Consider the following 17917-nt stretch of genomic DNA (forward strand, 5'->3'; position numbering starts at 1 on the left):
GCCTTAAAAATATAGTGTCTTATTTTTTGTTTTTATATTCGATTTACCCTTTATTTGTACAGGTAGTCCCATTGAGTGTCTAACTCTGGATGGCTCCTGTAACACTGTTGGGAATCTTGGAGTCGTTTTTGAACAGGATATGTCCTTCAATGCGCATATTAAACAAATATGTTTAGTATTCGTAATAGCTCTAAAATTAGAAACATCCTGTCTCAGAGTGATACTGAAAAACTATTCATGCATTTATAACTTCCAGGCTGGACTACTGTCATTAATTATCAGGATGTTCCAAAACCTCTGAAACCAAAATGCTGCAACAACAGTACTGACAGGGACTAGAAAGAGAGAGCAGATTTCACCCATGCCAGCTTCTCTTCACTGGCTCGCTGTCAAATCCAAAATCAAATTTAAAATCCTTCTCATCACATGCAAGGTCTTGAATAATCAGGCCCCAGACCTCATAGTACTGTATCACCCCAAGAGAGCACTTTGCTCTCAGACTGCTGGTTTAATTGTGGTCTCTGGGGTATTTAAAGGTAAACTGGGATGCAGAGCCTTCAGCTTTAAGGTCCCTCTTCTGTGGAGCCATCTTACAGTTTGGATTCAGCAGACAGACACCCTCTCTACTTTTAAGAATAGGCTTAATCCTATCCTTTTTGACAAAGCATGTACGAAGGACGTTTTTCCTTCCCACAGTCGTCAAAGCACTTACTAATAGGGGGTCATCTGATTGTTGGGGTTTTCTCTGTTTTCTCTGTATTATTATACAGTCTTTGCCTTATAATATAAAGTGTCTTGAGGCAACTATTGTTGAGATCTCGTGCTATATAAATACAAATGAATTAAATTGAAATTTTGGCAACATAGTACATACAACTTCTAGATTTGAAATTTTACTGCCAGTTACACAGCCTTTAAAATCTTTAAAAAAACCAAAAAAAAACCCTTGTCTTCAGTCACTAAATGACATAACTGAAAAAACATGATTTTTCAAACAACTTCACATTTAACTTATCATAAGCAACCAGTCACAGGTCACAATAGGTAAGTTGACAGATGTTACATTTTAAATGAAGTCTACACTCTACACTACAATCTTTGATAAATACAATTTCTCTTTTCACTTTTATGCGGATGACATTCAAATCTATTTTGAACTAGCTGAGGATGTCACGTCGTCATTGCAACACTTCTCTGATTGTATGAATGAAGTTAAAAACTGGTTACTGAGCAATTCTCTTATTCTAAATGATAAGAAGACTGAAATTGTAATCTTTGATAGTCCCTTCTCTCGGGCTGAATCAACTGGTATTTTTGGGCCCTTTGCTGACTCCCTTTCTGACACTGTGAGGGACCTGGGTGTTGTCTTGGACAGTTCCTTCAAGTTGGACAAACATGTGTCCTCCGTGAGTTAAATCGAGTTTCAATCAACTACGCTAATCTCTAAGGCCAAGCCCTACATACCACGTAAGGACCTGGAGAAACTTATCCATGCCTTTGTTACATCGAGGTTAGATTATTGTAATTCCCTTTATACTGGTCTCCATTCTGCCCTTATTCATAAACTGCAGCTTGTTCAAAATGCGGCTCATCCTCTTAACTGGAACTGGCAGGTTTGAGTCTATTACTCCGGTTCTTTCCGACCTGCACTGGCTCCCTATTAAATTTCGTGATTGATTTTAAAATTTTATTGCTCACTTTTAAAATCATAAACAACACCGCGCCCAGCTATCTTACGGATCTCCTCAGTTTTATATCCCTGGGAGGCGCTTAGATCAGCAGGCCAAATGCTCCTGGTGCAACCGAGATCTCGGCTCAAGACCAGAGGTGGCGCGCATTCGCCGCTGTCGCACCCTACCTCTGGAATAACCTCCCCTAGCTATTCGGGCGTCTGATTCAATTCAATCTTTTAAATCTCTCGATTAAAAACTTATCTGTTTAGCCTTGCCTTCCCCAGCTCTTAGAGCCCACATCCTTAGTGTATTGGAACTTATTTTATTATTTGTTAATGATTATAATGTTTTAACCTTCAGCCTTTTAGGGTTGTGTCTACTATGCCTGGTGTATTATTGGTTAGTTATGTCACCTGCCTGTTAGTATATTTTATGTGTATTTTGTATTTTATGCTTTATATTTGTATTTATTATTGCTCTTAACTCATTCTGTGAAGCACTTTGGCATGCCTGTGGTTTTTAAATGTGCTATATAAATAAAATTGTATTGTATTGTACACTACATTCATTTAATGGTTGTTCTTTATTTTCGTGACTTTTCTCAATGAAAAATTAAAACTATGAATGAACACATGTGGAATTATGTTGTAAAGTGTAAAATAACTCAAAACATGTTTTATATTCTTTAAAATAGCCAACCTTTGCTTGATTACTGCTTTGGTGACTGCTCAGTAGTAGTCACCTGAAATGGTTTTCCAACAGTCTTGAAGGAGTTCCCAGAGATGCTGAGCACTTGTTGGCCATATTGCCTTTACTCTGTGGTCCATCTCATCCCAAACCATCTCCATTGGGTTCAGGTCAGGTGACTGTGGAGGCCAGGCCATCTGGTGCAGCACTCCATCACTCTCCTTCTTGGCCAAATAGCCCTTACACAACCTGGAGGTGTGTTTGGGGTCATTGTACTGTTGGAAAATCAATGATGGTCCAACTAAGCGCAAACTGGATGGGATGGCATGTCGCTGTAGTATGCTGTGGTAGCCATGCTGGTTCAGTGTGCCTTCAATTTTGAGACAAGACACCATCACACCTCCTCCTCCATGCTTAAAGGTGGGAACCATGCATGTAGAGTCCATGCATTCACCTTTTCTGAGTCGCACAAAGACAACAAAGGAACCAAAGATCTCAAATTTGGACTCATCAGAGCAAAGCACAGATTTCCACTGGACATATTTATCTGGGCTCTAATCTGAGCTCAGTTGCTACCCCACAATGCAGATGCCCAATGCATCCATGTGAACATATGTGTGGAAACGTTTGACAAAGAATGATAAATCATGTAAATGTGCGTGTGACTGTGTGAATGAGGTTTGCAGTAGAGTAGAAAAGCACTATATAAGTATCACTTTATTTACCATTTAATTACTAAAACACATAAACAAAATTAGCCTGATATCATGATTAAAATAGTTACATCTTGGCTCACATCTAGAGCTGGTCTGCATGTGCTCTGACTCAGCAGGGACAATATAAAATGCAATAAATTGAGAATAATGATTTGAAAGCAACTCACAACCTCCGAAAGCCTGACTACATTATATTAATAAAGTATATTTTAAAAGAACATCTGGTGCCTGATTTTTGTGTTTTCCTCTAAATAAAAGACAATTACACAAATTGGTGACTAAAAATTCACCAGAATAGAGAAAATTAAGTCCTTAGACCCCGCTTCGTGTGCCCCCCGACAATGCTCGATTGAAATATGTGCCCAGTCCTGCAGCATGACAGTGAGGAACCAAGCAGTCACATTCATGCTACAGGGCTGGGCACAGGTTTCAGTCGAGCATTGCACACCTGCAGCAGCTCATATCTGCTGTTCAATTTGCATTTTCCTGTGTGGGTGTGTTTGTGTGTGTCTCAAATGCACATCATCAGCGCTGTCTGCACATTCAGAGCTTTCACTAAAAGAACGAACAGCGAGTGCACGTGGGCTGAGGTTTAATTCTTTCACCCTTGAGATGAAGTGGGGCCAGTTCTTCAGCATTAGTCACCGAAGCACTTGAATCACTTCAGTCACCTGAATCCTATGGCAGGTTTCCTCCGCTTTGATCAGACAAATTAGTGTCTCTAATGGCTCATTAGGCTTCTTGAAGTGGTCTAAGATGTTGGGGAAGATGCTTAAAGTACTTGAACACTAGAGTAGGGGCTTCAAGAGGACTGACTGATAAATGCAAATGACATTAAAGTATTTTTTAGATAGAAGAGCACTTGGGAAGAATACCGTTAACTCCCTATTACATAGTTTAAAAGAAAGTTAAAGAAAGCCTCCCCCAAATTTTAATTGTTAAATGGATTAAATGGATAGAGACAGCAACGTTTGTGTCAAACATCAGTCACTTACAGCAGACTTATTTACAATTATATTTATATTTACAGAAACATGGTAATCAGAATATTTTCTGTATTAGGCCAGGTACTCATAGTGCTACACTATGGAACTATTATTACTATTTTATTAAAAAAATGTTTTTAAAAATATTTTTACCCTTATTGTTGATACGATAGTAGAGTTGGACAGATGGAGATAGCAGCAAAAACAGAGAGAATGACATGCAGGAAGCACAATACTGCCTGTGTCACCCACTCAACCAGGTGAGCTATAACAGGGCTAGAATCCCCCTCCCCCCAAAAGTACTATTATATCTTGCTACAATCCCCATATACAGTGCAGCAAAAAAGTATCTGCCCCCTTCTCAATTTCTTAGTTCGCATATTTGTCACACTTAAATTTTTAGGACCGTCAAATAGAGCTGGGCGATATATCGAGTTTTTAAAAAATATCGATATATTTTTATACGAGATATAAGATGTGACAATATCCTTTATATCGATATAGTCTATGTTACGTTATAATTATAGTTGCAGAGCCGCAAGTTTGCCTCTCTTTCGTCCACTTTTGTCTTTACTTATTCCTACCTCGCCTCTCTTCACTGAACACAACTCCCCTCCTCCCCATCGCTTCACCTGCAGGCAGCTACAAGATGGACACGGCAAATCTCCGTTAATGAGTTACTGCGCATCGCCCGCGCGTGGGGCTGGGCGGCGTCAACGTGTTAACGAGCTAACCACGCTCTAACGAGCTAGCCACGCTAACGCCATGCACGGCCTGAAATCCTTTCATTCTCTCAAAAGTTGACTGCGGCCAGCTTTTGTATGAATTCTGGTTGTGCTTGATGACCCCGAACCGATTTTATGTGATACACAGCGCTCAGCAATCTGTCAAAAATGTTTTAGTTCGACTTTGGTAAGCTACGGAGCTGCACCGCTTGATGGATTGTCCGAGCATTACGGCTACCGAGGAGCCTCATGGAGTGATACGTATGTGCTTCAACGTAATATTACCACCTTTGTGTGTATATGGACCATAAATGGCACCTGTCCAGAGACATGGTTATCTGTGGATTTCAAACTCCAGGCTGTCAGTAGAAGTAGAAGTTGGGAACAGAGCAGCTGTGAAATCTGTCTTTGTTATTATGCTCAGCGTCTTTTAGTTTACATTTTGACTGCACAATTGTGAGCTCTTTGTTATGCACAAAAAAAACATAGTTTTCTTTTATTTATAGAGCATCATTATTTAATAAATGCTCATAATTTATTTTTGAGTAGTTTTTTCATGTACATCTATGCTGTATGTTAATAAAAGTGCCTGTGTGACATCTGGGACACAGCTTTGACTAAGAACTCTCTTTTGTTCTTACTTTATGGCTTTAAAAAAATATCGAGATATATATCTTATATCGCCATCCAGCTAAAAAATATTGAGATATGAATTTTGGGTCATATCGCCCAGCTCTACCGTCAAATACATTTTAATATTAGACCAAGACAACCCAAGTAAATACAAAATGCTGCTTTTAAATCATTATTTCATTTTTTAGGGGAAAAGAACTATCCAAGTTCCTGTGTAAAAAGTACTTGTCCCTAAAATTAAATTCAAAATCCTGCTCCTCACATACAAGGTCTTAAATAATCAGGCCCCATCTTATTTTAATGACCTTGTAGTACCATATCACCCTATTAGAGCACTTTACTCTCACACTGCAATCACAAATCTTGTTGTTCCTAGAGTATTTAAAAGTAGAATGGGAGGCAGAGCCTTCAGTTTTCAGGCCCCTCTTCTGTGGAACCAGCTTCCAGTTTGGATTTGGGAGACAAACATTATCTCTAATTTTAAGATTAGGCTTCAAACTTTCCTTTTTGCTAAAGCATATAGTTAGGGCTGGACCAGGTGACCCTGAATCCTCCCTTAGTTATGATGCAGTAGGTGTAGGCTGCTGGGGGATTCCCATGATGCATTGAGTGTTTCTTCTTCAGTCACCTTTCTCACTCACTATATGTTAATAGACCTCTCTGCACTGAATCATATCTGTTATTAATCTCTGTCTCTCTTCCACAGCATGTCTTTATCCTGTTTTTCTTCTCTCACCCCAACCAATCACAGCAGATGGCCCCGCCCTCCCTGAGCCTGGTTCTGCTGGAGGTTTCTTCCTGTTAAAGGGAGTTTTCCTTCCCACTGTCACCAAAGTGCTTGCTCATAGGGGGTCATATGATTGTTGGGTTTTTCTCTGTATGTATTATTGTGCGATCTACCTTACAATATAAAGCGCCTTAAGGGGGCTGTTGTTGTGATTTGGCGCTATATAAATAAAATGTAATGTATTTAATTAAACTTAATAACTGGATGTGCCACCCTTGGCAGCAAGAAATGTAAACAACAGTTGAAAGTGATGTGGAGGAATTATGTCCCATTCATTTTTACACAATTGTTTTAATTGGAGTATTTTGAACTGGTGCATCAGGCTTTTACTTTCAAGATGGAACCAGCCTTGGAAGGCTAAAGTACCTTTTGTTTTAAGAATTACATCATTATCATTTATTATTACTTTTCTGATAGTTATGTGGTTTATTGTCTATTATAACATTTTCATTTCAAATCCTGGTCTTAAATGGTTCTTCCTGGTTCTTCACAAATAAAATTTTTATCATTAGAGAAAAAATTACCAATAATCATCCCACAGATGTAATATTATCTACAGCTACTCTTAGTACCATCGATGTTAAGTTAGACTCTTTTTCTCCAATTGATCTTTCTGAGTTAACTTCAATAATTAATTCCTCCAAACCATCAACGTGTCTTTTAGACCCCATTCCTACAAAACTGCTCAAAGAAGTCCTGCCATTAATTAATTCTTCGATCTTAAATATGATCAACCTATCTCTAATAATCGGCTATGTACCACAGGCCTTCAAATGGCTGTAGTTAAACCTTTACTTAAAAAGCCATCTCTAGACCCAGCTGTCTTAGCTAATTATAGGCCAATCTCCAACCTTCCTTTCATATCAAAAAAATCCTTGAAAGAGTAGTTGTCAAACAGCTAACAGATCATCTGCAGAGGAATGGCTTATTTGAAGAGTTTCAGTCAGGTTTCAGAGCTCATCACAGCACAGAAACAGTTTTAGTGAAGGTTACAAATGATCTTCTTATGGCCTCTGACAGTGGACTCATCTCTGTGCTTGTCCTGCTAGACCTCAGTGCTGCGTTCGATACTGTTGACCATAATATCCTATTAGAGCGATTAGAACATGCTGTAGGTATTACAGGTACTGCACTGCAGTGGTTTGTATCATATCTATCTAATAGACTCCAATTTGTACATGTAAATGGAGAGTCCTCTTCACACACTGAGGTTAATTATGGTGTTCCACAGGGTTCAGTGCTAGGACCAATTCTGTTTACATTATACATGCTTCCCTTAGGCAGCATCATCAGAAGACATAGCATACACTTTCACTGCTATGCAGATGACACGCAGCTCTATCTATCCATGAAGCCAGGTAACACACCCAATTAGTTAAACTGCAGGAATGTCTTAAAGACATAAAGACCTGGATGGCCGCTAACTTTCTGCTTCTTAATTCAGATAAAACTGAGGTTATTGTACTCGGCCTTGAAAATCTTAGAAATATGGTATCTAAGCAGATTCTTACTCTGGATGGCATTACCTTGGCCTCCAGTAACACTGTGAGAAACATTGAGTCATTTTTGACCAGGACATGTCCTTCAATGCACATATTAAACAAATATGTAAGACTGCTTTCTTCCATTTACGCAACATCTCTAAAATTAGAAATATCCTGTCTCAGAGTGATGCTGAAAAACTAGTTCATGCATTTATTACTTCCAGGCTGGACTACTGTAATTCACTATTATCAGGAAGTCCTAAAACTCGCTGAGAAGCCTTCAGCTAATCCAAAATGCTGCAGCAAGAGTACTGACAGGGACTAGAAAGAGAGCATATTTCTCCTGTTTTGGCTTCCCTTCATTGGCTTCCTGTTAAATCCAGAATTGATTTCAAAATCCTGCTCCTCACATACAAGGTCTTAAATAATCAGGCCCCATCTTATCTTAATGACCTTGTAGTACCATATCACCCTATTAGAAACTTAACACTGCAGGCCTACTTGTTGTTCCTAGAGTATTTAAAAGTAGAATGGGAGGCAGAGCCTTCAGTTTTCAGGCCCCTCTTCTGTGGAACCAACTTCCAGTTTGGATTCGGGAGACAGACACTATCTCTACTTTCAAGATTAGGCTTAAAACTTTCCTTTTTGCTAAAGCATATAGTTAGGGCTGGACCAGGTGACCCTGAATCCTCCCTTAGTTATGCTGCAATAGACGTGGGCTGCCGGGGATTCCCATGATGCATTGAGTTTTTCCCTTCCAGTCACCTTTCTCACTCACTATGTGCTAATAGACCTCTCTGCATCGAATCATATCTGTTATTAATCTCTGTCTCTCTTCCACAGCATGTCTTTCATCCTGTTTTCCTTCTTTCACCCCAACCGGTCGCAGCAGATGGCCGCCCCTCCCTGAGCCTGGTTCTGCGGAGGTTTCTTCCTGTTAAAGGGAGTTTTCCTTCCCACTGTCGCCAAAGTGCTTGCTCATAGGGGTCATATGATTGTTGGGTTTTTCTGTATTTATTATTGTGCTATCTACTGTACAATATAAACGCCTTTAGGCGACTTTTGTTGTGATTTGGCGCTATATAAATAAAATTGAATTGAATTGAATTGAATTGAATTGAATTGAATTGAAAACAAACCACTCCTTAGCCAGTGGAAAACCCTTCTGCTCTGACAGAGACTCCTTTTCTGTGAGATTGTTAATGTGTTGGAACAAAGGTCAGAGGCAAAGGTCTAACAGGCCAAAGAGAAAATTCGAGACAAATTTAGTGATTATTAATGTTTCAAAAAAGAAACTTAATGGAGCCATGGGTAACCTTTTTCCTGCTTCTTGTCCCAGACTATCTTTAATTCTCTCCCAACTCATCGCCCACTAAGTCCTAATCTCGAAGATTGATATTCTCTATGATAGTTCTATCGATCTCAAGAGAATGAATCATAGTAGCTTTCACCTATGCTTTCATAGGTCTGTATGATGAACATTGTTAGTCATCTGCTAAACTTCTACCACACAGTTATTTGCCTACAGCAGGTGTACATTGTGAAGGTTACAAGGATAATGGAAAGACAATATGTATAAGTGTTCTGTGATCTACTGTGGCGAACACCCACAGCACATGGAGCAAAGTCTCAGCTTGGAAATGGCACTGTAGGTGACAAACTATCTGGGAGCAGATTGATCTGCGATTAGCACTGCTGCAGGCAAGGCTCACATAGGGCTTTCTGTTCTCTAACCTACTGGGGATGTAGCCTCACAAATACCACGAGTATTTATGGAAGGCCTGGGTGTCATGGCAACTGGGGGATTGTGTGTAAAACGCAGAGGGGAATGGAAAGGCCAAGCTATACACAAGTACTGATTGCACTGTATTTAAAGAGGAATGGCAGTCGGTTTGAAATAACAGGTTTCCATGCTGCTTGTCCATCCTGTCATGATTGAGTTTTGTGTATGTGAAACATGATTATGTATGAAATGCCCATTCCCAGAGTTAAATGCACTGACCAAAAAACACTGTAAACACTCTTTAAAGGCAAAAACACCACTGATACTTTGAATGGCGCCTTTAACTTAAAAATACATGTCAGTGTACTGACATGTGACATGTGACCATCTCTATGATGTCATAGAGAGTGGTTGTCCTTCATATGGTCACTCAGGCACAAAGCTTTGGTTGTGGGCGCAGAAACCACCTAACTCCTGTTTAAACCCTTTGTTTCCAAGGGACAGCCAATCAGATGAAAGCTGGCTTAACCCTCTGAGGTCCAGATCATCATCAGTGAAAACCTGAATGCTTTGCACCTTGGCAATTAAGGGACAAAAAAAAAAAAATTTCTTTAAAGATATTTTTTGGCTTTATTGGACAGGTACAATGAAGAGGAAAGAGGAGGAGGAGACATGCGGCAAAGGGTCGCAGGTCAGATTCAAACCTGGGTCGGCCGCTCTCAGCCATGCAGCATATGGTCGCCTGCTCATCTAACTGAGCTACACTGGCGCTGAAAATAACTTTTCTTTGTCCCTTAATTGCAAAGAAAAATTTGCGATTTGCATTTACATAAAAAATACTTTTTTACTTGACTCCAAACAATAAGGTAGGATTACAGTTTGGGATAGGGTTGGGGTCATCACCAGGGATACCACATTTTGATATTTTTATTCTAATAGGAGCTGTTCATAAAGAAAAAGACTTAAGGGATTTAAGTCTTGAGTCAGACTTCTGTAACCTTTTTCAAATTCTGACACAACAAGGTTTCCCATAAATAACCACAGAGTCACAATAGACCACAATAGAATTTCTACATGCACAGACGATATATTTACAAATGTTAAAAGATTATGTTCACAGGCTGTATCGGTGGGGGGTGGGTTCAGTAATCATAACTTGATAAATGTCACCTGAAAGACAAAATTGGAAAACCTGGAAGTGGAATTGCGCTCCATGGATCAGATTAAAAAAAAATTAATAGGGATCTATTTCTGAATAACATGAAAAAAAGAAACTGGTCAGACGCATGATGTTAAAACCAGCTGTTTATGGATAATTTAATGAATCTGTCTAACAAACATGCTCCAATCAGGAAGCAAACAGTGAAGGGTTGTCCGATGATGAGTTAAGATCAACAATGCTGCAGAGAGATCAGGGAAAAAGAGACTGCTCGGGAATTGGGTTGTATTTATGACAGAAGTCACATTGTAGATAAAGAATTAAGATGACTAAATCACAACAACAAGAGACAACACTGTAAATAATAGTAAGAAATCATGGAAAGTGATAAATACGTGATGAATGAATAAAATTTCATAGATATGTTGAATGTGGAGGCCTATAGGTGTAGCTAATTTTATTTAGAATATTTTTTTTGTCAGTAAAGTAGACAATTTACTTTTTTTTAATTCAACAGATCTTGGAAAATATAATGGAAGATAAAATGTATCATTTTGCATTAAATCAGATTACTGAAGGGTCTACAGTTGTAAGACACTTAACCTTATAATATGTTGGGAATTTATCTCCAGATCTGGATGGAAGCCAAAGTATTCCCTTTCCTTAACAAGCCTTAATTTTATTGGTTCTGACTGGAAGTAAATGTTTGAAAAGATAATATCGAAACAAATGTTTGATGACTTTTGTCAGAATGGCGTTCTAACAGTTTTGCAACATACATACAGAGCTCAGTATTCCACCAGTACTGTATAAGAGACAAATGAACGCTTAAGGGATACTAACGATAGTAAGTTGGTTGAACTTTATCACTGTTTTTAAATAACGCTTGATGGTTTTGATCATGACATTCTTATGGAAAAGATTAACGGCTATGGTTTTCAGTGTGACCTTAAAAAAGAGAAAATAATTGAGGTAAAATAACCAGACTTTACTCTTGTGTTCCACAAGGCAGCTGTCTGGGCCCTCTTTTATTTTAAATTTTTATGTTTTAGTTTGTTAAATTCTGACAAAGTACATACATACATTATTTACTGCTTCTTCATTAGTGCCTGCAGGCAGAGCTTACAGACTGTAAATCAATCAGTAAAAATGAACAAATTAGCAGTAAATATTGTCAAAACTAAATCTGTTGTGTTTGGTTCTAGGAAACCTTTTTCTAAGTCTCATTTGTTGAATTTTGATGTTGATGGGATATCCACTGAACAGGTTAAGAAGATTAAATTAAAAAATGTAAAATTAAATAAGTCAAGACTGATTTTTCTAAGGTCAGACTGATGAAATGAGAGGAGTCTTTTGTTGGTCTAATCAGGTGAACTATGTAATTTCAAAAATGGCTGCTGATAGCTGATAGCTGTTGCTAGAAAGTCCCATGCGCCACAACTCCTTTGTATACAATTAGCCTATACTGGAACTGATGTTAGATCTACTAAATCCAGTTATATGAACAAAACAGTTCTTCAGTCCTCTTCGGCTTTTTAATATCAGCTTATTTTTTAATATGCGATATACTTTTTGGTTACAAAGTTTGTGTTTTCTTATTTTGTTTTTGTATGTTTGAAGATTTTTTCCCCCCTTGGTGGGCCCCAGGACAAGTAGCAATCACATGGTGGAAGCTAATAAATAAATAAAACTACTGTAAGTGCTGCTGAAATTGATCGTTTTATTTCTTTTACTTCCTGCTGACTTATGGTTCTGATTATGTTTAAGGAGCACATCTGTTTACAGCAGCAAATAATTCGATTTCACTAGCAAATTTAGGCAACTAAAATCAAGCATTTAGTCATACATATCCTCCTTTACTTTTGCTTCCCTTCTGATATGATATACACCACAAATTAGGGGGGTTTACAGCATATAGTTAATTCCTGCTCTGCTTAAAATAGAGATATTCAAAAGGATTCAGCGAGTTACTTTTCATCTTTCATAGAAAGAATCAGAGTAGAGGGATTGTCTATTTTCTAAAACTCAAATATAAATTTGACTATCAACACTATTAAAAGGTCTAAATAATTAAAATCTTTTACCACTTATGACTCATCTGCAAGGGGCTATTTATAGTTTTTTGGTGCTTTAACTTTGCATTGTTATTTCAATAATACTATGTTCTGGTTAAATTTATGAAATTCTAGAATAAAAGTAATAAAAACTGTTTAATTAACAAAAATTGGGCAAGTGTGGAGTCAAATCTATTAAAATGTACAGTCCTATTTTAACTGGTGTTGCCCTTAAACTATGTGGGCCACTCTGGGCATTAACTCAGGACACATTTACCTCTGGATCACTGGACTGTTAGACCAATCCTTGTTTTGGCCCCTCATGCTTTGTATTGCATCATTTCTCAACCCAACCTCTTCACTAGGAAACCATACAAGGATATTTTAGTGAAATGATTGTAGTCTCTTGTAGTTTTGGTCAGCAATACAATGACAGTTAAAAACTGCATGAAAAAGGTCTAATTAATACTGTGCAAGATTTCACACATATGCAGCAGATTTATTATGTAGTCTCCATTTAATAAAGCCTGACTTCATAAATGCGACTTCAGTAGAATGAAATGCTTCTGGAGGCCTGTTACCTCTGCTTTAGCTCTGTGGAGAATCTGGGTCTGCCTGGACACTGCTGAAAGCCCTTTATTAGGATATCTTGTTAGTCTAAATAGAGGCTGTACTATGGGTTATTATTTGTCACCCTAAAACATTTTGGGTTGATCATGTTAGCTACATGTTTTGCTGGCACTTTTCTGATAGAACTAGTACTGTTATAAAATTATTTTTAGTTCACTAAAAGAGAAATAAAAATACAAACAGCTGTCTTCTTTCCATAATCACAAAACTGCTTTTAACAGCTTGACAGCAGATGGTGTGAAGAACATCAAAAAACAAACTCAAAGTTGCAATACTCATGTTACAAAATGACCTCATTTAAAAATGTGTAATTAAGTTATTTTTTGCTAAAGTAGCTATAATCAATATGGACTACTTGCGTAGCAGCAAACAGCTACAGGCCCAGAGACAAATTCATCGGTGGTGGGAATATGTAGTGGAGAATTTTGCAGCTGAAGGGACAAATATTTCCCGTAGGATGTGGTGGAGATCAAATTCAGAGCAAAAAGACGGTGGATTTTACACTTCTAATCAGATGTTTTCCTGACAGTGTCTATTACAACCCAAAGTGGAATCTTTTTTCCAATAAAAAAGAAGTAATTTTGTTCTCTAAACCTTAATGAAACCAGTAAAAACAAAACAGATGATTAAAATGAAAGTCCAAAATAGGTCTTGAGCTGAAGTTTGCTGGTTGATTGCATGCAGTTTGTACAGGCTCATTCTGTGGGCTTTTGTTGCCTTTCATTGCTGTTTAAGAGTAGAAATATTCTACCCATTATTCCTGTTCAGCAATGTGACATGACCACCGTTAAAAATAATTGTTAAACAAGCCTGATTATTGGTTAATTGTATGGGAATGACAGGTGTTGACAGTTGTTACATTTTGCTGGCTATAAATTAATGATACTGTTGCAAGTTTTCGCAACAAGGTCACATCAGAATGTAGGTCTTGTGTTCTGCCATTATGACTTGATTGCACATATTGTACATATAAGAATAATATTTTTTTTTAAAGTCAATGGGGAAGTTTATTGAAAAAAAGGTTTTGTTTTGTTTTTTGCCATGTGGCTTCTCTGCAACTGAAAAGTTGCTAGTCTATGACCTTGCAGTGTCATTGTTTGCTCAGTCAGACTCACAGCTCACTCAGTTCTGTCTTAAAATGATAAGTTAAGGCCTCAGCAGTCACCTATGTACAGAACATCATCTTTGAGTCTATAAGTTTTTTAAACTGTGTATCATGGCTGAGCGAACAACACAGAATGCGATGCTGAGCCACTACTTCAGTTAGCGCCAGTGATGACTCATTTCACTCTCACTGTTTGATTTAAAACTTCAAGTAGTGAAGACTTGTGTAAAATAATTTGAAGAATTTACACTAATTTTACTTAAATGTTGCTTTTATGTGACTGAGCAAATATGTATTTCGATCAAGAAACAGATGTTTCAAATGTGTGGGTTCACCTCTTCAGGTCACTGTGTAAATGAAAGAAATAGACACTTATTCACCTCTTAATAGGGAATTACTCTCTGATGACAGACAGCTCATCATCAGTAGGTGATGTTTTCACAGACCTTGACTGACCCAGCAGCCGTCCTCTTGCAATTCTTTCAACATGACTTAGACCACAACATAGCCATGTACTGTAGTGTACACATGCACATGTGCTTCTCTGCTTTCCTGGTGCTTGAGCAGCATTTCAGGGCTCTGCTAAATGATCCTCTTCTCTTCACCCTCTATCCTCACACTCCCTGCTAGGGACTCATCCTCTTCTCATGTGTTTCTGCTCCTCTCTCATTTTCTCTGTTGATCCTCTCCTCCCAATTGGCTCGGCTCTGCCCTTTCTGCTCGCTCGTCGTGTTCACACAGACGAGAGTCCTTAATGTTTATCAGCATCCAAGTGGATGCTGTCAAGGAATAAATAACCATCGCATTCGGTGATTGCTTGATGAGATGTAATTAGGTGTGCCGATTGGAGATTAATCACGAGGAGTCGGTTGCTTTGTTCTAAAGCATCGCTCTCAAGGAGGCATCCTGGGATTACAAGGGAGTGACTTGAAGATGTGCAACATATACCCATAAGCGGGTGCTTTTTAATTAAAAATACAAATATAATAGCCTCAGAATTAGAATTGAAGACAGATCACACATGTTTAGTTGAAACTTACACCCTGGTTCAAAACAGCTGATGTTTGGGGAAATGCTTTTACTTGATTTTTCTCTTGCATTGAAACTCCTTCACAAAGGTCACTCTATTAGGCTTGCTGCATATTTTATTGTAAAGACATTTTTAAAATGATTTCTTCCTCAAAACAGTAATCTGACCTGAAACATGATGTCTGACGCTATTGCCTAATACCGCCCGGTCACACCACACTATTGATCCTATATTTTGCTGAACTGTTTTGTAGCCAGCTGTTTCTTAAGGAACAATGAGTCTGAGGCATTTTGGTTTTTAATCCATCTCCACCCAAACACACGTCACAAACCTCCTGAACTGCAAAATGATACAGTGTTTTATCACAAAACCTAAATGAGAGTTTTGTTTAAAAAACCCCAAAACAAAACAGAAACCCCCAGAAAAGTTGGAAAATAAAACTGTCCAGAGAGACAGAGAAATGTTTCAAGAAACAAAGAGGGAGATATAAATATTTAAGTGTAGTTAAAGGTTAAATAGAAACGAGAGAGAAGAGACTGCTCACAGAAACAGAAAAATGGAAGCAACAGCAGCAGACAGACATGAGAGAAGCGGGAGCATGAGGAGTAGTCACAAGAAAGTCTGTCCTACCTCTGGCCATTGCTGCTCTCACTACAGTCCAAGTAACATCCTTGTTTAGTCGTTTAGTAGAGACCAAGCTAGTCCAGTCCAACAGATTGCCAGCTAGTCAGCAGGCTCCAGGATGTGGAGTCGTGGCTAGACTGGACTGGTGTCTGGTTCCCAATGAGGCAGGCAAAGAGAGGCAGGCAGCAGCCGCCGAGTCGTCCTCTCTGCTCACACAAACACTCGGCTACATGCAGCACGACAGCAGAGGCACTGACTGGAGCCTCAGCAGGGACAGAAGCAACATCCCTCCCATCCAGCCTGAATTAATTAAGCCTTTTCTCTCTCTCTCTCTCTCTTGCTGCTGTTTTTTCTCGCTCCCTCTCTCTCTCCCTCTCTCTCTCCCTCTCTCTCCGAGTGTGTGTGTGTGTGTTTCTGCTTCCCCATGTTCAGCTTCCTCTCTTGCTCTCTTCTCTTCCTTTTCTGTCTCACTGATCAACAGCTGCGCTTGCTTCTTCTCTTCCCCTTCGATTCAACTGTCCTCACTACGGTTATAGCTTTTTAATTCTCTTTGAATTTTCAAAAACAATAAGTCTTTTTTTATTTAAAACAATCTTTCCTACAAAAGGCAGAATGCCCAATTACATTTATGTTTTAAAGAATGAAAATTCAATTCAATTCAATTCAATTCAATTTTATTTATATAGCGCCAAATCACAACAAAAGTCGCCTCAAGGCGCTTTATATTGTACAGTAGATAGCACAATAATAAATACAGAGAAAAGCCCAACAATCATATGACCCCCTATGAGCAAGCACTTTGGCGACAGTGGGAAGGAAAAACTCCCTTTTAACAGGAAGAAACCTCCGGCAGAACCAGGCTCAGGGAGGGGCGGGGCCATCTGCTGTGATTGGTTGGGGTGAAGAAGGAAAACACTCTTGAGGAGACTCAAGAGTGTCACATCTATTCAAATTGTCGTACCTTTTCCTTCAGTGAGAGACTGCTGCATCCTAGATGCATGAAGGAGCGTTTCCGCAGGTCCTTCCTCCCTGCAGCTGTCAGACTGTACAATCAGAACTGCTCCCAACAATCATAGATGTTTACATCTGCACTGTAACTGCAATAAGTTAATCAACCGATTCGCACTACAGCCTGGGTTTGCCTCTTATCTGCAGTTATTTATATTTAATTTAATAACTGTACAGTACTCTGTTTATAGTAACCATTGTCCTTAATGTAAATATGTAAGAAAAAATTGTGTATGTTTCTGTTCTGTGTCCTGTGTACTGTTTGTTTCTATATGTGTCTTTCTGGCTGCTGTTACAACCAAATTTCCCCTTGTGGGACAATTAAAGGATTATTCTATTCTTCTATTCTATTCTATTTTCATTGGCAGCAGGTTCTATTATAATAATAAATAGTTCCATTTTAATTGTTTGTGTTTAAATGGATGTAAGGCTTCCAGAATGGAAACGGTTAAATTATGAACCTCAAAAGCCAAATAGTACGCTGGCAACTTGCCAGTGTACTATTTGGCTTTGGTTAACCCTGGGAGATCTTAGGGCACCTACAGTTGGTTTATTCTGGTCCAAATTGGTTGATAAGTTTGTATAGTCGTAGCTTTTCCTGTGGTTTGGTTTCTTTTGAAACAGAGAAAACTCCAAGCAAATCAAATTTGTCAAGCCATCCCAATAAGAACGTTCAACATTGCAACAGTTTGTATCCACTGCACATCTTTAGTACTCTGTACTTCTATGCTACTCATCCCAGAATACACGACTATGCAGAAGCATTTAGCTCAAACATTCAATGTACACCTGATAGTTGTGTCTGATCACATTCTCACCATAAATAACTCATGGCCACCTCTTCCAGTGGTTCTGATGAGTATTGACAATCAGGGACAAATTAAATGATCATC

General features: G+C 38.6%; 1 protein-coding gene across 1 annotated transcript in view; it reads right to left on the minus strand.

The window, feature by feature from the left end:
- LOC116326808 (diacylglycerol kinase beta) overlaps positions 1 to 16373 on the minus strand; it is a 141794-nt gene extending 125421 nt beyond the window's left edge. Inside the window, exon 1 of the mRNA XM_039600255.1 lies at positions 16023 to 16373. The gene's annotated coding sequence lies outside the window, so the exon portion shown is untranslated. The remainder of the gene's footprint in view (positions 1 to 16022) is intronic.
- Positions 16374 to 17917: the final 1544 nt, after the last annotated feature.

The sequence above is a fragment of the Oreochromis aureus genome, linkage group 16, assembly GCF_013358895.1.
Source record: "Oreochromis aureus strain Israel breed Guangdong linkage group 16, ZZ_aureus, whole genome shotgun sequence".
NCBI lineage: Eukaryota > Metazoa > Chordata > Actinopteri > Cichliformes > Cichlidae > Oreochromis > Oreochromis aureus.